General features: G+C 48.8%; 1 pseudogene across 1 annotated transcript in view; it reads left to right on the forward strand.

The window, feature by feature from the left end:
• The window catches only part of LOC108175751 (type 2 phosphatidylinositol 4,5-bisphosphate 4-phosphatase pseudogene), a 79,400-nt pseudogene that overhangs the window by 38,614 nt on the left and 15,589 nt on the right, over positions 1–25,197 (forward strand). Inside the window, exon 2 of the transcript XR_016226127.1 lies at positions 5,865–5,942. The product of XR_016226127.1 is annotated as a type 2 phosphatidylinositol 4,5-bisphosphate 4-phosphatase pseudogene (transcript). The remainder of the gene's footprint in view (positions 1–5,864; positions 5,943–25,197) is intronic.

Below are 25,197 nucleotides of genomic sequence, written 5' to 3' on the forward strand. Positions count from 1 at the left end.
TCATATGTCTGAGAAGACATATTAATGTCCAGAATATAAAAGGAATTCTTACAACCCAATAAGAATCAACTAATTTAAAAATGGAGAAAGAATTTGAATAGACAGTTCTCCACAGAACATGTAGAAACGGTCAATGTTAAGTTCAGGAAAAGGCACCAGGACAGCCGATCAGGACCAAAAAGACTTCACTGTGGAAAAGACAGCACAGTAAAAGCAGTAAAAATCACGCTTGGGTGACAAGTGGGGGAGTGGAGTTTGGAAAGAAGTTTAGCCCCCAGGTGACAGATGACTGGGAAAGGGGCTGGGGCACACATGCAGAGACTCACATGTGGCCATGATAAGGCGGATCTGACCGGGCTTGACAGGTGTTTATAAAAGCCGACAATTTACAATGCAAGCTCTTATCAGCTTGGGGTGTCCTGGGCGGGCAGGAGAGGTAAGAGCCAGAATCTTAGGTCAAAAAATTCCACCATGACATTCTCAGCTTTATTCTTTTTTTTTTTTTAAGATTTATTTATTTGAAAGTCAGAGTTACACACAGAGAGAAGGAGAGGCAGAGAGAGAGAGACAGAGAGAGGTCTTCCATCCTTTGGTTCACTGCCCAATAGGCCGCAAGGGCCAGAGCTGCACCAATCCGAAGCCAAGAGCTAGAAACTTCCCCAGGTCTCCCATGTAGGTACAGGGGTCCAAGGACCCAGGCCATGTTGTACTGCTTTCCCAGGCCACAACAGAGAGCTAGATGGGAAGTGGAGCAGCTGGGTCTTGAACCAGCGCCCATATGGGATGCCGGGACTGCAGGCAGCAGCTTTACCCTCTACGCCACAGTGCTGGCCCCCTCAGCTTCATTCTTAATTGGGGCTCAGTAGGCCAGGTGTGAAGCTAGGTATTTGCGTCCCAGTGGCCTAGCAAGGAAAGCATAGGAAAAGATGCTTGGTGTCGTTAATTACAAGAGAAATGCTCACCTAAACCCCTGTGAGACATGGCCCCACTGTCCTTAGGCTGGCCAGCATCAAAAGAGCAGTAATAGTGTAAGTAATAAGTGTTGGTGAGGATACAGAGAAATTGGAAACTTTGTGCTCTGTTAGTGGGAATGTGAAATGATGTGGCCATTATGAAAACAATATGGAAATTCTTCAAAAAAGTTAAAATAGAATTAACCACATGACCCAGAAATCCCACTTCTGGGTATACATCCAAAAGAATTCAAAGCAAGATCTTGAAAAAAATATCTGAACGGCCATGTTCATCATGACATTATTAACCATGGTGAAGAGGTAGAAACAACATAAATATTCATGGGGCCAGTGCTGTGGCATAGTGGGTAAAGCCACTGCCTGCAGTGCCGACATCTCATGTGGGTGCCAGTTCGAATTCCGGCTGCTCCACTTCAGATCCAGCTCTCTGCTATGGCCTGGGAAAGCAGTAGAAGATGGCTCAAGTCCTTGGGCCCCTGCACCCATGTGGGAGACCCGGAAGAAGCTCCTGGCTCCTGGCTTTGGATTGGCACAGCTTCAGCCATTGTGGCCAACTGGGAAGTGAACCAGTGGATGGAGACTTCTCTCTCTCTCTTTTTTAAAATTTATTTATTTGACAGATAGAGTTAGGCAGTGAGGAGAGAGAGACAGAGAGAAAAGTCTTCCTTCCGCTGGTTCACCCCCTAAATGGCCGCCACGGCTGGGGCCACGCCGATCTGAAGCCAGGAGCCAGGTACCTTCCTCCTGGTCTCCCATGCGGGTGCAGGGGCCCAATCACTTGGGCCATCCTCCACTGCCCTCCCGGGCCACAGCAGAGAGCTGGACTGGAAGAGGAGCAACTGGGACTAGAACCCAGCACCCATATGGGATTCCGGCGCCACAGGTGGAGGATTAGCCAAGTGAGCCACGGCGCCGGCCCAGGAGGACTTCTGTCTTTCTCTGCCTGTCCTTCTCTCTCTGTGTAACTCTGTCCACACATAGACAAAGCAATAAACAAAATGTGGTATAATCGGACAGTGGAGTATTATGCAACCTTGAAAAAGAAGGAAATTTTTTCACATGTTCCAGTAGTGACAAACCTCGTGGGCATTATGTTAGATGAAGCAAAAACACTCAGAGAGTAACAAACATTGCATGATTCTAGTCATGTGGACTACCTACATTTGTCAAAATCACAGAAACTTAAAGTACAAAGGTGGCTTCCAAGGACTGGGAGAGGGGAGAGGAGTTAATGTTTAACGGATGCAGAGTTTCAGTTTTGCAGAGATGTTTCTAGGGATCTGTTTACAAACCTTGTGAATATACTTAACATTGCTGAAGCCTATCCTTTATAAAGGTTAAGGGGAGCACTACATTACATCGTACATTTAATATATGTAATTTTTAAAGATAGATTTATTTATTTGAATGGCAGTGAGAGAGAGAGAGAATGTTTCATCTGCTGGTTCACTCCCATATGATCACAATAACAGCAGGGCTGGGCCAGGCTGAAGCCAGGAGCCAGGAGCTTCATCCAGGTCTCCTGCATGGGTGGCATGGGCCCAAGCCCAGCCCATTAGTAGGGAGCTGGATCAGAAGCAGAGCAGCCAGGACTCTCCTGGTGCCCAGATGGGCGCTGCAGGTTGCGGCTTAACTTGCTGCACCACGATGCCGACACCATATGTGTAATTTTTGTTTTTAACCACAGTTGTTAACACCAAAGCTTTTCGCCTGTTTCTGAATTATTCATCCCCGCTGCTGATTTTTATTGAATTTTGCTCCTTTTTCTGCTGCAACTTAACTTTGATTTCTTCCAAGAAACTGTTTCATCAGCTGCCCCTGTAGTGCCATGCTAGGTGAGCCTGGTCCCCCTGGGCTGCCCGCAGACTCCTGCAATCTCACAGTGTAGCCCTGTTCCAGGCCCAGGCTCCTGCATGCTGGGCAGAGGGACGGGCACTCCCTAGCGTCTCCTACTGGGCCCATCCTTTGAAGGTGACCCTTCTCAGACTCAGAGCTCTGGGCTCATCATCTTTTTTTAAACATTATCACCTCCTGACATAACTTCAACTGCTTGCCCCCTATCTGCTTCCAAATCCATGTCTTTGTTTCTGCATGCAACATGTTACCAGATGTCCTCCATCTCATGTGCACAGCAGCTGCAATGCACCCCCATGACAGCAGCTCCCCAGCTGGATGCATTACACGCACCCCATGCCAGATTACTTTTTTTTTTCTCATTAAGACCACCTCTGTTTTTACCATCCACATCAAGGCAATCATGAAGCAAACCTTCTTGACTCTACCTTAAAAGAATATCTGGATGTTGTCTCTTCAATTCTACCATTATCATCTGGGTAACTGTAATCGAAATCACCAAGTCTGGTGCATGACAATTATTAAAATCTTAGTAAATGGGAATTATCTAACAGGCTTCCTTCCTCTCAAATCCTCTCCTCCCTTCCTTCTCTTCTTTCTGTATAAAGTACTGTTTGAAGACAAACTTTACCATTAATTCTCATAGTTCAACTCGGTAAGGACAGAGATCCTACATGAGGAGCAAGTGCACAGTGACTCCTGTTGTTGATTTAACAATTGACACTCTTATTTATGACATCAGTAATCACCTGAGGCTCTTGTCATGAGCTGCCAAGGCTATGGAAGCCTCTTGAGTCTACAAACTCTGATCATATTTAGACAAGGCCATGGTCAAAGTGGAAGTTCTCTCCTCCCTTCAGAGAAGGGTAACTCCTTCTTCGATGGCCCCTTCTTTCCATGGGGATCTCACTCATAGAGATCCTTCATGTAGGTCATTTTTTGCCACAGAGTCTTGGCTTTCCATGCCTGAAATGCTCTCATGTACTTTTTAGCCAGATCCGAATGCCTTAAGGGTTGATTCTGAGGCCAGAGTGCTGTTTAGGACATCTGTCATTCTATTTCTATGAGTCTGCTGTGTGGCCTGCTTCCCATGTTGGATCATTTGCTCCTTTTTAATTATATCTATTATTATTAGCAGACACTTGGTCTTATTTATGTGTTCCTTTTGACACTTAATCCTATCTTTATGATCAGCTATGAACTGAAACCAATCACTTTAACTTTTAGCAAGATGGCACTGGTACCTGCCAACTTAATGGGATTTGGAGTCCCATGGCAAGTTTTTAGCTTTACCGTTAGGGGTAAGTCTGAGGGAATGTGTGCTGAATTGTACATCTCCTCCCTCTCTTATTCCCACTCTTATTTTTAACAGGGATCAATTTTCAATTGGACTTCAATACCTAAGAATAATTGTGTGTTAAGTAAAGAGTTCAACCAATGGTATTAAGTAGGAAAAGAAAATCCTAAAAGAATAAAATAGTAAGCTGTTCCTTGGCAGTCAGGACAAGGGCTGATCAAGACATTGCTTCTCATAGTGTCCGTCTCACTTTTACAGGTTTCCTTTTAGGTGCTCAGTTAGTTGTCACTGATCAGGGAGAACATATGATATTTGTCCCTTTGGGACTGGCTTATTTCACTCAGCATAATGTTTTCCAGATTCCTCCATTTTGTTGCAAATGACCAGATTTCATTTTTTTTACTGCTGTGTGGTATTCCATAGAGTACATATCCCATAATTTCTTTATCCAGTCTTCTGTTGATGGCAATTTAGGCTGATTCCATGCCTTAGCTATTGTGAATTGAGCTGCAATAAACATTGAGGTGCAAACAGCTTTTTTTTTTTCCCATTTAATTCCATTTGGGTAAATTCCAAGTAGTGGGATGGCTGGGTCATGTGGTAGGGCTATATTCAGGTTTCTGAGGACTCTCCAAACTGTCTTCCATAGTGGCTTTACCAGTTTGCATTCCCACCAACAGTGGGTTAGTGTTCCATTTTCCCCACATCTTACCAGCATCCGTTGTTCGTTGATTTCTGTATGTAAGCCATTCTAACCAGGGTGAGGTGAAACCTCATTGTAGTTTTGGTTTGTTAGTGGCTTTGATGGCTAGTGATCCTGAACATTTTTTCATGTGTCTTGTTGGTCATTTGGATTTCCTCTTTTTTTTTTTTTTAAAGATGTATTTATTTATTTGAAAGTCAGAGTTACACAGAGAGAGAAGAGGCAGAGAGAGAGGGAGGTCTTCCATCCAATGGTTCACTCCCCAATTGGCCACAACAGCCGGAGCTGCGCTGATCTGAAGCCAGGAGCCAGGAACTTCTTCCGGGTCTCCCACATGGGTGCAAGGGCCCAAGGACGTGGGCCATCTTCTACTGCTTTCCCAGGCCACAGCAGAGAGCTGAATTGGAAGTAGAGCAGCCAGGTCTCGAACCGGCACCCATATGGGATGCTGGCGCTTTAGGCCAGAGCATTAACCCGCTGCGCCACAGCATCGGCCCCGGATTTTCTCTCTTGAAAAATGTTTGTTTAGGTCCTTGACCCATCTCTCTTTTTTTTTTTTAAGATTTTTATTTATTTATTTGAGAGGTAGAGATACAGACAGTGAGAGAGAAAGAGAGAAAGGTCTTCCTTCTGTTGGTTCACTCCCCAAATGGCCCCAATGGGCGGAGCTGCAGTGATCCGAAGCCAGGAGCCAGATGCTTCTTCCTGGTCTCCCACGTGGGTACAGGGGCCCAAGGACTTGGGCCATCTTCTACTGCTTTCCCAGGCCACAGCAGAGAGCTGGACTGGAAGAGGAGCAACCGGGACTAGAACCGACACCCATATGGGATGCTGGCGCCACAGGCGGAGGATTAACCTACTCCGCCACGGCGCTGGCCCCAGCCCATCTCTTAAGTGGGTTGTTTGTTTTGTGGTTGGAGTTTCTTGACCTCTTTGTAGATTCTGGTTATTAATCCTTTATCAGTTGCATAATTTGCAAATAATTTCTCTGATTCTGTCAGTTGCCTATTCACTTTCCTGACTGTTTCTTTTGCAGTACAGAAACTTCTCAATTTGGCCTTAGTCCCAGGTTCCTGACCAAGAGTGTCTTAAGACCTCCAGCTTCTACAGAGTGGTAAGAGTGGAGTTTTGGATGTCAGTGAGATGACTGGTGACTGAAAGGCCCTAGCTGGCTTCAGGATGGGGACTGGCTGCCAGAGGAGCCAACTATGATGAGAGGAACAGAGCTGATGTGGGCAAGGAGCACATTGTTTTCCAATCCAGGTTCTTGTCTCACACAGAGATAAAAGTTCTAAGGGGTGGTTGGTAACATGCACAAACAGGAGCAGAATTTACTTAACTGAGGGGTAATAGACACACATGTATGCACAGAGTGTGGCCAACTGCCTACCCAGAGGGTTGCCCATGAGAGAGACAGAAAATGAGAGTGCTATCTCCAGCTTCTGAAACTGGTCTGTGATAAAGAGGGACCTCCCTCCCCTCCCCACCCCCACTCCCACCCCCACCCCACCCCAATCCCTGGCTCTTCTCTTACTATGAGGTAGGGGGTGGTACCTTAGATATACAGATGGGGTGGGGTCTGAGCATTTGCTCTGGTCTTGGATGAGACTGGTGCACCTTGGGAAGACAGGTGTATCAAATTGACAGTCAGAGAGTTAGGATTACATTGCAGGGTTCTAAGAATGCCAGCTCACCTAAGCTTAACTATCTGCCTCGTTACACCATGTCAGAGTCTTCAGCCCTACTCCCAGACCCCCAGAAGGGTGGAAGGACTGGAGATTGACTTACTCACTCATGGTCAATGATTTTTATCCATCACACCTCCTTAAAACCCTGAATGACAAGGCTGGGAGAGCTTCCTGGTTGCTAGGAGGGTGGCATCTCCCAAGAGGGCATGGAAGCTCTGCTCCTTTCCACATACTTGGCCCTCTGCATCTCTTCCATTTGGCTGTTTATGAGTTGGATCCTTGACAGTAAACCAGTAACAGTAAGTCAGCTGCTTTCCTGAGTTCTACGAGCTGTTCTGGGAAATTAATCAAGCCCAAGAGTTGGGTTGTGGGAACCCCTGATTTACAATGGGTTGATCAAAAGTACGTGTTTCTTTATTATTTTTAAAGATTTATTTATTTTTTGAAAGGTGGAGTTACAGAGAGAGGTAGAGAGAGAGAGAGAGAGAGGTCTTCCATTCGCTGGTTCACTCCCCAAATGGCTACGATGGCAGGAGCTGTGCCAATCCGAAGCCAGGAGCCTGGAACTTCCTAAGGATCTCCCACGTGGGTACAGGGGCCCAAGGACTTGGATCATCCTCCAGTGCTTTCCCAGGCCGTAGCAGAGAGCTGGATCAGAAGTGGAGCAGCCAGGACTCAAACTGGTGTCTGTATGGGATGCCAGCACTGCAGGCAGCAGCTTTCTCTGCTATGCCACAGCGACAGCTCCGGTACATGTTCCGAAAATGGATATAGCTGGTGGGGCTGACACTTGGTGCAGAGGTTAAGACGCCACTTGGGACACTCACACCTCATTTCAGAGTGCCTGGATTCGAGTGTTGGTCTGTTTCAAATTCTAATATCCTGCTAATGTGCACCTTGGGAGACAGCAGGTGATGGCTCAAGTACTTGGGTCCCTGTCTCCCTATGAGAGACCTGCAATGACTTCCTGGTTCCTGGCTTCAGTTCAGCCCAGCCCCAACTGTTGTGGGCATTTGGGCAGTGAACCAGCAATGGAAGGGCTCTCTCTCTCTCTCCACTTTTCAAATAATAAATATATAAACAGATTTTAATGGAAACACTCTTGGGGGATTGAGCTCTTAGCCTGTGGGGTCTGCACTAACTCCAAGTAGTGTCAGAGTTGCATGATGAGATACCCAATTGGTATCTGAAGAATTGGTGCATCAGTTGATGTGGAAACCTCCTCCCATATTTGGTCAGAAGTGTGTGAATAGAGAGAGATGTGGGTTGTCCTAGCTTCTTTTTCTTTTTTCAAAAAGATTTATTTTCTTTATTTGAAAGACAGAGTTATAGAGAGAGGGAGAGGCAGAGAGAAAGGTCTTCCATCCGCTGGTTCACTCCCCAAATGGTGCAACAGCCAGAGCTGAGCCAATCAGAAGCCAGGATCCAGGAGCTTCTTCCAGGTCTCCCACCTGGGTGCAGGGGCCCAAGCACTTGGTGTTATATCTTAATGTTAGCTGTCGCAAAGCACACTGGACACCGGAGTAAGGGAATCGGTTTATTGGGGAACAACCTACAGACCGGAGTGAAGGGGCGGCGAAGGAAAAAGGGGGAGACTGTGAGAGAGAGACAGAGAGGAGAAGAGCTAGCAAGGAGAGAAGAGAGAGCAGAGAAGAGGAGAGAGGAGAGCAGAGCCAAGAGAGCAGAGGAGGAGGCTGGAGAGAGGAACCGAGAGAGAGAGCAGGAGAGAAGGGCCAAGAGAGCACGTGTTCAGGAACAGGCCCTTTTAAAACTTTGCCTGAGGGTGGGCAGGGAAGCAGGAGTAGCCAATCCCATTAGGATGGGGGTGGAGCCTGGCTCAGGTAGTTGGGCCATGTGGCCAACTGCTCCAGTTTCCTAACACTTGGGCCGTCTTCCACTGCTTTCTCAGGCACATTAGCAGGGAGCTGGATCAGAAGAGGAGCAGCCACTTGAACTGGTTCCCATATGGGATGCTGTTGCTGTAGGCCAAGGCTTTAACCCTCTGCCACAGCGCTGGCCTGTTCTAGCTGTTGCTGCTGCTGGCTGCTGCTTCTTCTTCTAAAGATTTATTTATTTACTTGAGAGACAGAGTTACAGACAGAGAGAGAGCAGAGATCTTCCATCTGCTAGTTCACTCCCCAAATGGCTGCAACGGCCAGAGCTGGGCCAATCCGAAGCCAGGAGTCAGGAGCTTCTTTCAGGTCTTCCACATAGGTGCAGGGGCCCAAGGACTTGGGCCATCCTCCACTGCTTTCCCAGTGTTATATCTTAATGTTAGCCGTTGCAAAGCACACCGGAAACTGGAGTAAGGGAAAGGGTTTATTGGGGGACACCCTACAGACCGGAGTGAAAGGGCGGCGAAGGAAAAAAGAGAGAAAGTATAAGAGAGAGAAACAGAGAGGAGAGGAGCTAGCAAGTAGAGAAGATAGAGCAAAGAGGAGAGCAGAGCCAAGAGACCAGAGGGGGAGGCTAGAGAGAGGAACTGAGAGAGAGCAGGAGAGAAGGGGCCAAGAGAGAGCACGTGTTCAGGAACAGGCCCTTTTAAAACTTTGCCTGAGGGCAGGCAGGGAAGCAGGAGCAGCCAATCCCATTAGGATGGGGGTGGAGCCTGGCTCAGGTAGCTGGGCCATTTGGCCACCTGGCTACAACTGCGCCAGTTTCCTAACACCCAGGCCACAGCAGGGAGCTGGATTGGAAGTGGAGCAGCTGGGACTCGAACCAGTGCCCATATGGGATGCTAGCATGCAGGTGGTGGCTTTACCTGCTATACCACACTACCGACCCCGTGTTCTAGCTTCTTAAATGCCTAAGAGAAGCAGTCTATGGTCCTGATAAACTAAGTAAGCTTTAAAGTTGGACCAGACCCTAAACTGGACTTGGTCTTAATATCCATGTGAACTTGAACAAATTATCCTTGTATCTTAATCATTTCATCTATAAAATGAGAATAATCCTGACACCTACCTTTGTTTCTCATGGGATTAAGGAAATACTGTGTTCTAAGTGATTGTGGTTATCATTACTGCAGTCCAAAGCATTCCAGCCATCCTTTGTTCCCCATTCGTTCAGCAGAGTGCATGGTCTCAATTGTCTAGGCCTCCCCGAGGCTGTTTGCCTGCTTGGGTAACTCACTCCAACCCTCTCCAACCCCCATCCCTCTGTTCTTTTTACCTCCCTCCTCCCTCCCTGCAGTCTTAGGATGCTTCCTCACCTTTCAAGACTCACCTGAAGTGTAAGCTTGTCTGTGAGGCTTTCTCTCACTCTCCCAGAGAGTTTCCTGTAGCAATTGATTTGCGCAGTATTATTTGATCGTTTTTGAGCTATTGGCCACGTCTCTACATGTGAACATGTTGCCATACCAGGATTTCTTCCGGGACTGCAAAGTCCTTCAGGGTAGAGCTGAAAGTGACAAAAAGCAACCTAAAGCAAAAGGGAGATGGCTCTGGAAGATAAAGTACTTACAAATTTAAAATGACAGGTGAAAAGTAACCAATTTTTTTATTTTTTATTATTTATTTGACAGGTAGAATTATAGACAGAGAGAGAGTCAGAGAGAAAGGTCTTCCTTCCATTGGTTTACCCCCAAAATGGCCGCCATGGCCAGTGCTGAAGCCAGGAGCCAGGAGCCAGGAGCCAGGTACCTCTCCTGGTCTGCCATGCGAGTGTAGGGCCCAAGCACTTGGGCCATCCTCCACTGCACTCCCAAGCCACAGCAGAGAGCTGGCCTGGAAGAGGAGCAACCGGGACAGAATCTGGCACCCCGACAGGGACGAGAACCCAGTATACTGGCGCCACAGGCGGAGGATTAGCCTTTTGAGCCGCGGTGCCGGCTCCAAGCTTACCTTTCAATTCCACTTTTCCCAAACACGATTGGAAGTACCCTTGTGCTCTGTAGCCCACATTCCGTATTGAGGAGACCTCATCAAGCTCCAGCCCTCCCACAAAGCACTGCCAAGGCGCCGGCTGGCTGTCCCCAAGGGGCCCTCTCCTTTCTCCCAGCAGTTGCTGGAGTCCAGCTTTCCCTTCCACTTTGTGTCCTGCACAGCTCCTGGCGTGAGGCCTCGCAACACGGCAGGCTGCTGAGTCAATGTTGATCTACGGCAGATTTGACTTCAGATTCCATCTGGGCAGTTTGTGTTTGAGAAACCAGACAGGAGACAGTGGACCCAGCTGAGCTGTCTGCAGACAGATGTTGTTCAACAGGGAACATGTCTTTCAGTTTCCCAGTCTGTCTTTGCTTCCAGGGCGCCTTACATGGAACAAATTCCCACCCTCCATGAATGCCCAAAACCGCATTCGCAGCAATGCTGAATCTATTCATATTTCCAGAACTCTAATCATAAATCCCTCTCCTAAAAGCACTTCCCTCCCATGCACCTGCTGGGAGCAAACATCTATCTCAATGGGTCGAACAGGCAGTCAAAATGAAAGGAAGCCAGTGTACTGTAGGGAACAGGTGGGGATTGTGGGCAATGCCAGATGTTAGCCTGAGCACAGGCACATTTCTTCTCACCCCCCCACCTTCTGCCAATCAGGTAAACTGCTCCCAGGTGTGGTCCAGGCCCACCTGGAAAGCTACCTCCAAGCTGATTGGAGAGGCATATTGGCACCAGTGCCAGTTCTGTCCTATAGTTAGTGTTCCCCTGAGTTAGTTATGCCCCTTCTCCCTGCCCTTTAAAAAGCATACGTGGTTGTGAATAAATTCAGACATGTTAGCCAAAACTTGTCTCCGGTGCAAAATTTTTTTTAAGATTATTTATTCAAAAAGCAGAGTTAGAGAGGCAGAGAGAGAGAGAGAGAAAGAGAGAGAGAGCTCTTCCATCTGCTGGTTCACTCTCCACTTGGCTGCAATGGATGGAGCTATGCTGATCCAAAGCCAGGAAGCAGGAGCTTCTTCCGGGTCTCCCATGCAGGTGCAGGGTCCCAAGGACTTCTGCTGCTGCTTTACCAGGCCATAGCAGAGAGCTGGATTGGAAGTGGAGCAGCCGGGATTTGAACTAGCGCCCATATGGGATGCTGACACTATACACAGTGGTTTTACCCACTACGCCGCAGTGCCAGACTCCTCAAATATTTTCACAAGATCTGCCTTGCACCTTTGCATGCTCATTCCCTTACCTCTTCCAACAAATGTTAATTGAGCATTTGCTCTGTGCCAGCCCATAATAGGTGCTGAAGATACAGTGATGAGCAAGCTTGTCATACAATGGGGAGACGTTAGAAGTCATCCACACTGTGACAAACATTGTAGAGGAGAAGGGTGGGTCTGAAGTATGTCCAAGGGCTCCCTGCTATCAGAGGACTAGATGGTATCTTAGCTGAGGCTAAGGGTGAGCAAAGGAAACAAAGCTGAGAGTGAGAGGTGAGGAGGACAGTACAGACAGGGTTTGCCATGAAATAGTTTTTTTTTTTTTTTTTTTTGGACAGGCAGAGTGGACAGTGAGAGAGAGAGACAGAGAGAAAGGTCTTCCTTTGCCGTTGGTTCACCCTCCAATGGCCGCCGCGGCCGGCGCGCTGCGGCCGGCGCACCGCGCTGATCCGATGGCAGGAGCCAGGTGCTTTTCCTGGTCTCCCATGGGGTGCAGGGCCCAAGCACCTGGGCCATCCTCCACTGCACTCCCTGGCCACAGCAGAGGGCTGGCCTGGAAGGGGGGCAACCGCGACAGAATCTGGCGCCCCGACTGGGACTAGAACCCGGTGTGCCGGCGCCGCTAGGCAGAGGATTAGCCTAGTGAGCCGCGGCGCCGGCCGCCATGAAATAGTTTTAAAAATCTAAATACTAGGGAATAAAGAAGTGAAGTAAAGAATTTAAAGATTTGTTTATTTATTTGAAAGGCAGAGTTAGAGAGGGAAGGAGGGAGAGCAAGAGAGAGAGAGACGGGGGTGGGGGAGGGAGGGAGGTCTTCCATCCCCTGGTTCACTCCCCAAATGGCTGCAAAAGCCAGATTTGGGCCAGTCTGAAGCCAGGAGCCAGGAACTTCTTCTGGGTCTCTTACATGGGTGCAGGGGCCCAAAGACTTGGGCCATCTTCCATTGCTTTCCTAGGCGTGTTAGCAGGAAGTTGGATCGGAAGTGGAGCAGCTGGGATTTGAACCAGTGCCTATATGGGATGCCGGCGCTGCAGGTGGAGGCTTAACCTCCTATGCCACAGTAGTTTATTTCTTTTCTCTTCAACATGCAGGCCCTAGGTCTGGTTGTTGGATGCTCCTCTTTGATTTCAGAGATTCAAGCTCCTCCTGTCTGCTGTGTCTCCACCCTGAGTGACCACGTCCAAGAGGGCAGCTTCTGCATCCGAGGCAGCATCAAGGAGGGAGAAAAAAAGAAGAGGGTTCCAGCTCTTAGGGAAGGTCCTGCAAACATGTAGCCTGATCTGGCTGCAAGTGAAGTTGGGAAACACAGTCTTTCTGTTGGGCAGCCAGGTGCCATCCTAGAATTCGGAGTGGGCTGATTGCTGCAGAATGGCATCCTCAACCACAGCTGTGCAGTAGACCACCTGGGAGCTGTGGAAGGTCCTGGCGCTCACTGCATGCAGGTCAAGTAAATATGGCAGAGGAGACAATCACTAATGAATCTCCCGGATACATAGAGTACATTAAAAGTTGGTAAGAGGCCGGCGCCGTGGCTCACTAGGCTAACCCTCCACCTAGCGGCGCCGGCACACCGGGTTCTAGTTCCGGTCGGGGCACCGGATTCTGTCCCGGTTGCCCCTCTTCCAGGCCAGCTCTCTGCTGTGGCCCGGGAGTGCAGTGGAGGATGGCCCAAGTCTTGGGCCCTGCACCCCATGAGAGACCAGAAGAAGCACCTGGTTCCTGGCTTCGGATCAGCGCGGTGCGCCGGCCATTGCGGGGTGAACCAACAGAAAAAGGGAAGACCTTTCTCTCTGTCTCTCTCTCTCACTGTCCACTCTGCCTGTCAAAAAAAAAAAAAAAAAAAAAAAAAAAAAAGGCTGGTCAACAATGGTCAGTAGAATTCAACCCTGTGGCTGTTTTCAGAATGATCAGAAAATGAGCTTTCTCTCTGTGAGCAGGAGGAGCAAGAAGAGAACGTGGGCCGGGAGCTGCTGTGCTGCACGGAGACGGCCAGATAGCAGATGAAGCCAACACAAGGGGAGCTGAAGGGCGCAGGAGGACCCAGCGTGCTTCCCCAGCTCTGCTCTCAGGCAGTCGCTCAGCATGCTCTGGTTTGCATGCAGTGTGTCCTCCACGGGCTCCTGCTTTGGAAGCAGGGTCCTCAGAGTGGAGATGCTGCGTGCCAGTGCGGGCAGTGGGAGGTCCTTAAGTCATTGGGCGTGCTGCCCTGGAAGAGGACCTCAGTGCCCCGTGGCTTCCTAATCTACTGTGTAGTTGATCCCCTACATGCTCACACCACTGGGATGCCACCAGCTGTGAGGCCCTCAGCAAAGCTAAGCTGAGCTGGTGCTGTATCTTTTTTTTTTTTTTTTTAAGATTTATTTATTTTGAAAGAGTTGCAGAGACAGAGAGAAAGAGATCTTCCACCCACTGGTTCACTCCCCACCCAGATGGCTGCAATGGCCAGGGCTCTGCCAGGCCTAAGTCAGAAGCCAGGAGCTTCATCCAGGTTTCCCACATGGGTGGCAGGGACTCAAGCACTTGGGCCATCTTCTATTGCTTTTCCCAGGCCATTAGCAGTGGAGCAGCCAGGACATGAACTGGCACCCATATAGGATGTTGGCTTTGCAGGCGGTGGCTGTACCCACTCCGCCACAACACTGGCCCTAGCACCAGGTCTTTGAACCTCCCAGGACTGTGAGCTAAATAAACCTTTCTTCTTTATAAAGTAAAAAATTATTTGAGGGCTGGCGTTGTGGCATAGCAGGTTAAGCCTCTGCCTGCAATGCTGGCATCCCATTATGGGTGCCAGTTCAAGACCCGGCTGCTCTACTTCTGGTCCAGCTCCCTGCCAATGTGCCTGGGAAAGCCGTGGAGGATGGCCCAAATACTTAGGCTCCTGCAGCTGTGTGGGAGACCTGGAGGAGGCTCTGGGCTCCTGGCTTTGGCCTAGCCCAGTGCTGGCTGTTGTGGCCATTTGGGGAGTGAACCAGCTCTCTCTTCCTGTTCCTTCCTCTTTCTCTGTAACTTTCAAATAAATAAATCTTTAAAAAAAAAAAAAGGATCCTCTGGCTGCTGAGTTGGGAAGAGATTGCAGGCAGATTTGGGTAGCTGGAGGGAGGTCAACCTGTAGCAACATTTAAGTGGGTGCTGACCTCGGTTCTGACCAGGATCATGGCAGTGATGAGCAATGATCAGATCCTGGATACTTTTGGAAAATAGCAGAGGCCGGTGTTGTGGTATAACAGGTTAAGGTGCTGCCTGTGACAATAGCATCCCTATGGGCAGCAGTTCGAATCCCAGATGCTCCACTTTTGATCCAGCTTCCGGCTAATGCTCTTGGGAAAGCAGATGAAGATGACCCCAAGTCCTTAGGTGCCTACACACATGGGAGACCTGGAAAAAACAACTCCTGGCTCTAGGCTTCAGCCTGGCCTGGTCCTAGCCATTGAGGCCACAACAGCTGGGGCTGGGTTCGGCTGAAGCTGGCACCCAGGAACTCCCATCCATCCCACTTGGGGGACTGGGACTCAACGACTTGACCTGTCACCGGCTGCCTCCTGCTTCAGCAAGAAACTGGAATCTGAAACGGAGCCTGGACTTTCACTCTGATGTAGGGAATCCGGCATCCCAAGGAGCTGAGCCAAAGCGGAGCCCGACACCCACCCACCGTTTCTTTTACGGTGTCATGAACACACAGCAGATATCACTTCAGACCGTTTACAGGCACTTTTGGTCTTTTTTCCTACTGGAACGTGCATCCTGAGAGACTTCCCGGGCATTTGCAGTGAATTCCACATTCACAGACTGACTGCGTGGCTGACCCCTGAAGTTTTAACTTTACTAACGTTTTTTCAAAAGCCACCCAGCTGGACACTGAGCCCACCCCGCCACACCCACCATCCCGCCACACCCACCATCCCGCCTCAGTGCTCTCTGTTCTGTTCTCTTCCTCTTCAAACTTGCTTACTCTCAGAATGCGGTGAAAACCGCCTTTCCTTTAAGATTTATTTATTTATCTGAAAGGCATAGTTACAGAGAGGTAGAGGCAGAGAGAGAGAGAGAGAGAGAGAGCTCTTTCATCCACCTGTTTACTCCCCAAATGGCTGCAATGGCTGGAGATGGACCAGTCCAAAGCCAAGAGCTAGCAGCTTTATCCGGGTCTCCCACATGGGTGCAGGGGCCCAAGCACTCGGGCCATCTTCCACTGCCTTCCTAGGCCACAGTAGTGAAGATGGCCCGAGTGCTTGGACCCTTGCCATCCACATGGGAGACCTGGAAGAAGCTCTTGGCTTCAGCCTGGCCCAGATGTGGCCATTGCAGCCATTTGAGGAATGAAACAGTGGATCAAACTCTATCTCTGTCCCCTTCAAATAAATAAAATAAATCTTTATACAAAATTAAAATAAAAAAGAAGTTTGGATTTCATCCCCAAGGCAAGAAGAAGCTATTTCAATGGGAGAAGGATGTGATCAGATTCGTGGATTCAAGCCAAGCGGTGACTCAGGGCTGCTGCGTGGGGCAGGCCTTTGGGAGCAGATGGCTCTGTGGGTGTGTGGGAAACCTTAACAGGGGAACACTTGGAGTTCAGGGAGAGCTCTTTCAAAATAGAAGGAACGTGAGCAGGTTCAGTGCTGGTGGGGACGGGCTAAAGATGTGGAGAAGTGGAAGGAGAAGGGATAGGGAAGGCAGCAACAGAGGAGATAACCCAGAGGGGGACTGGCCCTTTCTTCATAGCAAGATGGGAAGAGGCAAGGTACAATACAGGATGGCGTGGAGATTTAGGGCCAAAACGTTCCACGAGTTGGGCCTTTGGCTTCGGAGTTTTTGTGAAATAGGAGGTGGGGTTAGTGACTGCGAAGGAGGTGAGGTGCCTGGGGTTAGGGACAAGAAGAGCACAGAGAAACGTCTGGGTTCACACATGCAATGTTGTCTTTGGAAGCCTCAAGGGTCCAGTGGGCGGTGGCAATTGTGATGTTACAGTTGCCCAGACAATCTTCCTCCGGCCCTTCTCAGACTGTGTCTGCAAACCCGAGGGACCGGCGTTCTCTGGCCTTTACCCTCCTCTCTTCCCTTTGCCCTTCTTTCCTGGGCAGGTGGAGCTGTGCCACGCACTAGTTCTCAATTGCCTGCCTCTCAGCTCCAACTCCACCCTCCACAGCCTGTTCTGCAAGCAGTGCTCTGCCCCCTCGACACGTTATGAAGCACCGTCAGTAGGGGGCGCTGGAGAGACAATGCAAGAGAATGGCAAGGGAGCTGCTCCAGCCCCAGGCTCCTGGAGTGCAGTTGGTTAGCAACACATGATGGCCAGTGGCTTCCCCCAGCACCTTCCCAGATGGCTCTGTATGGAGCACAACAGTGGGACAACTCTGCACTCACAGCGTTAATTTTCAGGAAATGCCAGAGGGCTGGTTTCTAGCATATTCCACGTGTCACCACATAACGACTTGACTGTGGCTTTCTGAAGAGGGGAAGACCTCAGCCTAGCGACAGGAGCTGCTCCTTCGTTCTGCTTGTCCTGTGCTGCTCTTTCCCATTCTTTTTTACCTTTTACCAGGCAGTTCCTCATTATGCCGATCTGTTATAGTCTACAATGAAAACTTGTTTTTTTAAAGATTTATTTGAAAGAGTTGCATAGAGAGAGGAGAGGTGGGAGGAGAGAGAGAGAGAGAGGGAGAGAGAGAGAGAGAGAGGTCTTCCATCCGATACAGGGGCCCAAGGACCTGGACCATCTTCCACTGCTTTCCCAGGCCATAGCAGAGAGCTGGATCGGAAAAGGAGCAGCCGGGACTAGAACCGGGCGCCTATATGGGCTGCCAGCACTTCAGGCCAGAATGTTAACCTGCTGCGCCACAGTGCCAGCCCTGCTACCATAAACTTATAAGGGAGCAGTGGGCAGGACAGCCAGAGGCTGCCCATTAAAATATGGGCTAAAATCAAAGAAGTGTACTTGTAACTGCAATATTTCCTCAGTTATGATGAGTTTTCTACAGTCTGCGAGGTTATTCCCAGGAAGAGATTTGCATCTCTGGGTGGAGCTGGGAGTCCACATCCCCTCTTGTCTTAAGGAATTTTACCACGTGCTCTCAGGCCACCCTCCACATAGCGCTCGCTCTCTCGCTCTCTTGCTCTCTCTCTCCCCCTCTCAAACAAATAAACTTTTAAAAAACCAGCATCTTGCACAGGCCAATACCAAGATCTTCTGCTGGCAGAAGCCACACCTGGGCTACTTAAGCCCTGGCTACAGTGATCTCTGTCGGTCTGGGAGGGTCTGAAGCTGACGCTGGATGAGCAGGACACCCTAGGATCTTTGCTGAAGGGATCCTGCCCTGGAAGGTCTTTGCACATGTGTACTTCCAGGCCTCTGTTGGGACTGGGATGGAGGGGTTGGGGTAGGGGAGGTTCATGCCTGGAAGAACCCTGCAGTGCCTGTGGGATCTTAGTCTTTCCTGTTCTTGTTTCCTGGATTAAACTCTTTGCACTTTCTCCACTGCACTCTCCCAAATGCATGTTTTCTTCCTTCTTTCTGTGGCCTGGCTGCAAGCTTTCCAGATCTTTCTGCCCTGCTCCTTTCTGCTCCTGGTGCTCACTGCACAACTTCCAGCTGCAGTCCATGACCTGCATATGCCGGACTCTGCAGCCTTGAAATCAGCGTCACCAAACAAGCTGGTCCACCATCTTTCACTTCTGCCTCCCACAGCCTCAGGAAAGAGACACAACGAAGCCAGCTTCCTTGCTACGGGGCGGCAGGGGTGGCTGTTAGCGCATTTCCTCCGAAACCTAACCAGTGCGGCTTGGACCGTCCACATTTCTGGTCTTCCCAGCCCTCATCCGAATCACCCCTGATGCTCTGCCTACAGTATTTCAGGCCGTCTCCAGCCTGCTCCTCCAAACTCTTCCAGCCTTTTCCACTAAATCAATGTCAAAGGCTCCTCCATATCGGGTACCTTTCTCTGAAGGGAGGAGAGAACCTCCACTTTGATTACGGCCTTGTCTAAATAAGGTCGGAGTTTGTGAATTCAAGAGGCTTCCATAGCCTTGGCAGCTCATGACAAGAGCCTCGGGTGATTACTGACATCACAACAGGAGTCACTGTGCACTCACTCCCCATGTAGGATCTCTGTCCTTAATGTGCTGTACTATGTGAATTAATGGTAAAACTAGTCTTCAAACAGTGCTTTATACTTTGTGTGTCTATGTGGGTGAAATCTGTTGAAATCTTTACTTAGTATATACTAAGTTGATCTGTATATAAAGCTAATTAAAAATGACTCTTAAGGAAGAATGGGATGGGAGAGGGAGTAAGAGATGGGATGGTTTGTGGGTGGGAGGGTGGTTATGGGGGGAAAAGCTGCTATAATCCAAAAGTTGTACTTTCAAAATTTTTATTTATTAAATAATTTTTTTTTTTTAAAAAGAGGCTTCCATAGCCTTGGCAGCTCATGGAAAAAAAAAAAAAAAGGGCTCCTCCACTCCATATCTTCAGGTAGAGTTAGCATGAACGACACCACTCCTCCGGTACCAAGTTTTGGTGCCAGTCCACTTCTCATTACTTTAAAACGCCCACGAGAAGCTACTTCCGAAGGAAGGGGGCTTATGCTGACTCACGGTTTGGAGGTTCGTAGTCCGAGGTTGCGCAGCCACGTGTGGCACCGGATGAGGGCAGAGGCTGACAGCGGTGAAGTGCGGAGGAACTGCTGTGGGCAACCTGGCGCCTCGCTGGGCCTGTTCCAAGTTCTTGGAGCCACACAAGAAAATAATTCAAGGAGACAAACCTAAGGGGAGCAGGAAGTACGATTTCTTGAAAGGGATAGTACACACTCAGACGAGAGTGCGGCAACCTCTCTACACAAGGAAATGGCTGCTTGGCTGCTGTCCTCCCCAAAAGTTGGGGTCATCCGTTTGTATGGTAGGGGGTGGTGCCCTGGGTAGCGCCTAGTTGAATATTCAAATAGGGTGGAGTTCATGCAGGGCTTCAGTACCACGGCCTTCCATGTCCATTTTTCGCAGGAAATTTCAGAAGTGTCACGTGATCTCCAGGAAGGCGTGATGGGAAGTGAGGTTCAGGTGCATGATGGGAATGGGCATGCCAAGGTCGCAGTCAGGTTGGACCTTTCCAGCCAGTGCACATGGAAGAGGGTGGGGCTTGGAGCACACATGCGCACAGGTGCTGTTGGCAGCCTTTAGCTACTCCTCACCACCTTCCTGCTTTCATCTGAACAAAAAATGCTGAGCCAGGGCGCAGAGAGAACAGAAACAGCAGCTAGACCCAAATCAACTTTTACAACAACCCTCTGGGGAGAACTACCTTCAAAGGACACGCCCCCCCGCTAAGGACCGCCCACTGGAGGTCCCACCTCCTAGACACCGTATTATGATCCAGTCTCCACCCTTAATCTATTAACCATCAGCATAAGATGTAGGGGTTTGAACATCTTCTTTGAACCATAGTAGGCCTTTTAAAAGTGTTCCTTGCCAGCTGGCCTGGTGCCAAGCTTTGTCGGTAGAGAGTGCGAGGGAGATGCGGCAAGAGGAAGAGGTCTTCCTTCCATGTCCGATTGGCCACGTCTCCTGTACCTTTTGTTGCAGGGTGGCTTCTGCAGTGCCCCGCTCCTGAGATGTGTGACCTTGGGGGGCCTCCAGCAGCCAGTCCCTTCTCTTGGCTCCATAGCAGGTGGCCTCCAGTGAGCCATTTATGAATCTGGAAGATGGGTTTCTAGAATATTTTTGTGCAATTCTGCAGGCCTCACAGTGGCTTTCTGCCACTGAGACCCTCAGCCTTGCCCTTGCTGAAAGCACATGGGAATGGGTCAAAATCAATGACATTTGTTTTTTTAAAAAAATATTTATTTATAGGAAAGGCAGAGAAAGAGAGAGAGAGAGAAACTTTCATGCACTGGTTCACTCCCCAAATGGTCCCAACAGCCAGGACTGGGCCTGGCTTCAGCCTGGAGCTCCATCTGGGTGTCCCTTGTCAGTGGCAGGGCCCAAACACGTGGGCCATCCCTTGCTGCTTTTTCTCAGACTCATTAGCAGGGGTCTAGATTGGAAATGGAACAGCTGGGACTTGAACCGGTTCTCATATGGGATGCCGGCACTGCAGGCAGCAGCTTTACCAATTATGCCACCACACCAGTCCCCTCCATGAAGTTTCTGAAGTGTATGCACACAGCATTGGTCCTCTGTATTCAAGGGTTCCACATCCATAGATTTAACCACTGCAAATAAAAAATATTCCAGGGAAAAAAAATCCCTGCATCGGTACAGAACGCATACAAACTTTTAAAAAGTTATTAGTCCCTAAAATATACAGTATAGCAACTATTTATATAGCATTTTCATGGGATTAGGTGTTACAAGTAATCTAGAGAGGATTTAAAGTACATGGGGAGCCGGCGCCACGGCTCACTAGGCTAATCCTCCGCCTTGCGGCGCCGGCACACCGGGTTCTAGTCCCGGACGGGGCACCGGATTCTGTCCCGGTTGCCCCTCTTCCAGGCCAGCTCTCTGTTGTGGCCAGGGAGTGCAGTGGAGGATGGCCCAAGTACTTGGGCCCTGCACCCCATGGGAGACCAGGAGAAGCACCTGGCTCCTGCCATCGGATCAGCGCGGTGTGCTGGCCGCAGCGCGCCGGCAGCGGTGGCCATTGGAGGGTGAACCAACGGCAAAAAGGAAGAACTTTCTCTCTGTCTCTCTCTCTCACTGTCCACTCTGCCTGTCAAATAAATAAATAAAATAAAGTACATGGGGGCCAGCGCCCTGGCTCACTAGGCTAATCCTCCACCTGCGGCGCTGGCACACCGGGTTCTAGTCCCGGTCGGGGTGCCGGATTCTGTCCCGGTTGCCCCTCTTCCAGGCCAGCTCTCTGCTATGGCCCGGGAGTGCAGTGGAGGATGGCCCAAGTGCTTGAGCCCTGCACCCGCATGGGAGACCAGGAGAAGCACCTGGCTCCTGCCTTCGGATCAGTGCGGTGTGCCGGCTGCGGCTGCCATTAGAGGGTAAACCAACGGCAAAAGGAAGACCTTTCTCTCTGTCTCTCTCTCTCACTGCCCACTCTGCCTGTCAAAATAAATAAATAAATAAAGTACATGGGAGGGGGCCGGTGCTGTGGGGTAGCATGTAAAGCCACCACTTGCAGTGCCCGCAACCCGTATGGGTGCTGGTTCGAATTCCGGCTGCTCCACTTCAGATCCAGCTCTCTGCTATGGCCTAGGAAAGCAGTAGAAGATGGACCAAAAGCAGTAGAAGATGGACCAAGTCCTTGAGCCCCTGCACCCACGTGGGAGACCCAGAAGAAGCTCCTGGCTCCTGGCTTTCGGTTGGCTCAGTTTCGGCCATTGTAGCCATTTGGGGAGTGAACCAGCAGATGGAAGATCTCTCTCTCCTCCTCTCCTTCTCTTTATGTGTAACTCTGACTTTCAAATAAATAAGTAGATCTTAAAAAAAAAAAAAAAGGAGGATGTGCACAGGTTTTATGTGAACACCATGTCATTTTATATAAGAGACTTGAGCATCTGCAGATCTTTCCAGAACCAGCAGATGACTGTGTGTGTATGACTATGTCTGCGTGTGTGTATATATATATATATAAAATATATGTATAATATATTATATATGTAACATTTGCTATGAATGAGATATTTGAAAGCCTAGAAATTACAAGCTTCCCCAGCCTTTTAAAGCCCCCATAGCACAAACACTGCAGAAGTACAAAGTGTCATTATTCATGAAGATAGACAGAGATGACCACGAGTCAACAGTACTTTACCCTTCAGCCACTTGCTCTGATGCAAAGCAGAGCACCCCAAAGGGCTGGCTATCTCAGAACATCAGCCCTCCCACCTAGACAGGAGGCTCTGTTATGAGTGCTTCCCTTAAGACTCAAATGTGTTGCTCACCAGGAGGACGTCAGCAGCTATTGCCCAAATCATAGAGATGAATAACAGTCAGGAAGTGGGTGTTGCATTGGGTTTGTCACAAGTTCCTGAACTGGGAAGATGGAATATTGCAGAAATGTTTGTGTGTGTGTGTGTGTGTGTGTGAGCACTCCTGTGCACATGCATGAGGCTGAAGGTAGGGGGTAAGCTTAATAAACCCAGCAGGCAGGATGGTGGGAGGATTCTGGCACCGTGGGAAGCTAGAGCGCTCCCCCTTACTAGATATATGACTCTGGAATGAACGTACTCATAACCCTGTTTCCTCTTTGGGAAAATGAAGACTATACATGGCTTCAGTGATCACACGCATGCAAAATATCTAGCATGTAACAGGTATGAATTAAGTATTACTTCTTGTACAAGAATACTTCAAAGTGTTCGCGGATAATGGAATTAAAATATAAATTTATTTTGGTATAAAATTTTCTGAAATTCACACATGAGAGAGGTCTTCAAAAAGGCATGGAAAATACATCTTATGGAAGATCTATGCAAGGATTATGAACTTTTTTTGCACAAAAATAAACATCTTTTAATTCCACCTTTTTTCCCACAAACTTTCTGGAGTTCACTTGTAACTCACATCAACTTCCTAATTTAAAAAATTGAGAATGGCTTGTTTTTGTAAAAATGGCTTGTGATTGTTATATTAAATCCAAGTCATGTAGAAAACTACAAATAAGATAGTAATAAATCATGACATTACCTACCACCAAGAAATAACTTTTAAAAAAAGGATTTATTTATTTATTTGAAAGTCAGAGTTACAGGGAGAGAGAGATGGAGAGACACAGAGAGAGTTTGTTTACTGCCCAAATGACTGCAACAACCAGGACTGGGCCAGGCCAAAGCCAGAGCCAGGAGCTTCATCTGGGTCTTCCACATTGGTTCAGGGACCCAAAGACTTGGGCCATCAACCCCTGCTTTCTCAGGCACATTAGCACGGAGCTGGGTTGGAAGTGGAGCAGCTGGGACACGAACAGGTGCCCATATGGGATGCTGGTATTTCAGATGATGGTTTAACCCACTGGGGCATAATGCCAGTCCCAAGAAATAGCATTTTTTTTTGACAGGCAGAGTTAGACAGTGAGAGAGAGAGAGAGACAGAGAGAAGGATCTTCCTTTTTCCATTGGTTCATCCCCCAAAGTGGCCGCTACAGCCGGTGCGTTGCGGATGGTGCGCTACGCCGATCCAAAGCTAGGAGCTAGGTGCTTCCTCCTGGTCTCCCATGTGGGTGCAGGGCCCAAGGACCTGGGCCATCCTCCATTGCCTTCTTGGGCCACAACAGAGAGCTGGACTGGAAGAGGAGCAACAGGGACAGAATCTGGCGCCCCAACTGGGACTAGAACCTGGGGTGCCAGCGCCGCAGGCGGAGGATTAGCCTAGTGAGCTGCAGCGCCGGCCAAGAAATAGCATTTTTAACATTAGGTTAGAAATGATAGTTTCATAACTCTTCCTGTGTGGAAGTTTGCAAGCTAAGTTGATAAATGAATGGATTGAGAACAATTTTCTGACAATTTTTTGTGGCACAGTGATAAGCCACTTCCTGTGATGGTGGTGTCCCATATGAGTACCGGTTCGAGTCCCAGTGGTGCTGCTTCTGACCTAGTTCCCTGCTAATGTGCCTGGGAAAGCAGTAGAAGATGGCTCAAATACTTGTGTCCCCATCACCCATTGGGAGACCCAGATGGAGTTCCTGGATGCTGGCTTCAGCCTGGCCTGGCCACAGCCATTGCAGCCATTTGGGGAGTAAACCAGTGATGGAAGATTCTCTCTCTCTCTTTCTTTCTCTCCCTCCCCCTCTCTGTAGTACTTCCTTTCAAATAAATGAGTAAATTTTCTAAAATAGTAAACATATATAACCTTCAGTGTGCTTGATATAACAGAAGCTAAAGGGACTAAAAGAATTTCTGAACATCAGATAAATACTTATGTACAAGTGGTATTTGTTTCTTTAAGATTTATTAAAATTATGTATGTATTTAATTTTTTAAAAATATTTTATTTATTTGAGAGAGAGAGTTACACAGAGAGAGGTCTTCCATCTGCTGGTTCACTCCTCAAATTGGGCCAGGCTGAAGCCAGGAACCAGGAGCTTCTTCCAGGTCTCCAATGTGGGTGCAGGGGCCCAAGGACTTGGGCCATCTTCTACTGCTTTCCCAAGCCATAGCAGAGAGCTGGATCAGAAGTGGAGCTGCCAGGACTTGATCTGGTGCCCATATGGGATGTCAGTGCCTCAGGTGGAGGCTTAGCCCACTATGCCACAGCACTGGCCCCCTAATTTATTTTTTATAAAGATATTTTATTTATTTATTTGAAAGGCAGAGTTAGAGAGGGGGAGAGACAGAGAGAGATAGAGAGAGAAAGAGGTCTTCCATCTACTGGTTTGCTCCCCCAAATTGCTACAACAGCCAGGGCTAGGCCACACTGAAGCCAGGAGCCAGGAGCTTCATCTGGGTCTCCCATGTGGGTGCGGGGACCGAAGGACTTGGATCATCCTCTTTTGCTTTTGATTAAAGTTATTAAAAAACATTTAAAATATAATGGTTCTTTTAATCTGCAGTTTCCATTGTAGCTCATTGCTGCTGTATTCACTGAACTGATGCATGTTAGAGAGTTTTTTTTTTTTTTTTTTTTTTTTTTTTTTTAAGATTTATTTATTTACTTGAAAGTC

Source organism: Oryctolagus cuniculus, chromosome 19 (genome assembly GCF_051225735.1).
Source record: "Oryctolagus cuniculus isolate XC-2025 breed Fujian yellow rabbit chromosome 19, ASM5122573v1, whole genome shotgun sequence".
In the NCBI taxonomy this organism is placed as follows: Eukaryota; Metazoa; Chordata; class Mammalia; order Lagomorpha; family Leporidae; genus Oryctolagus; species Oryctolagus cuniculus.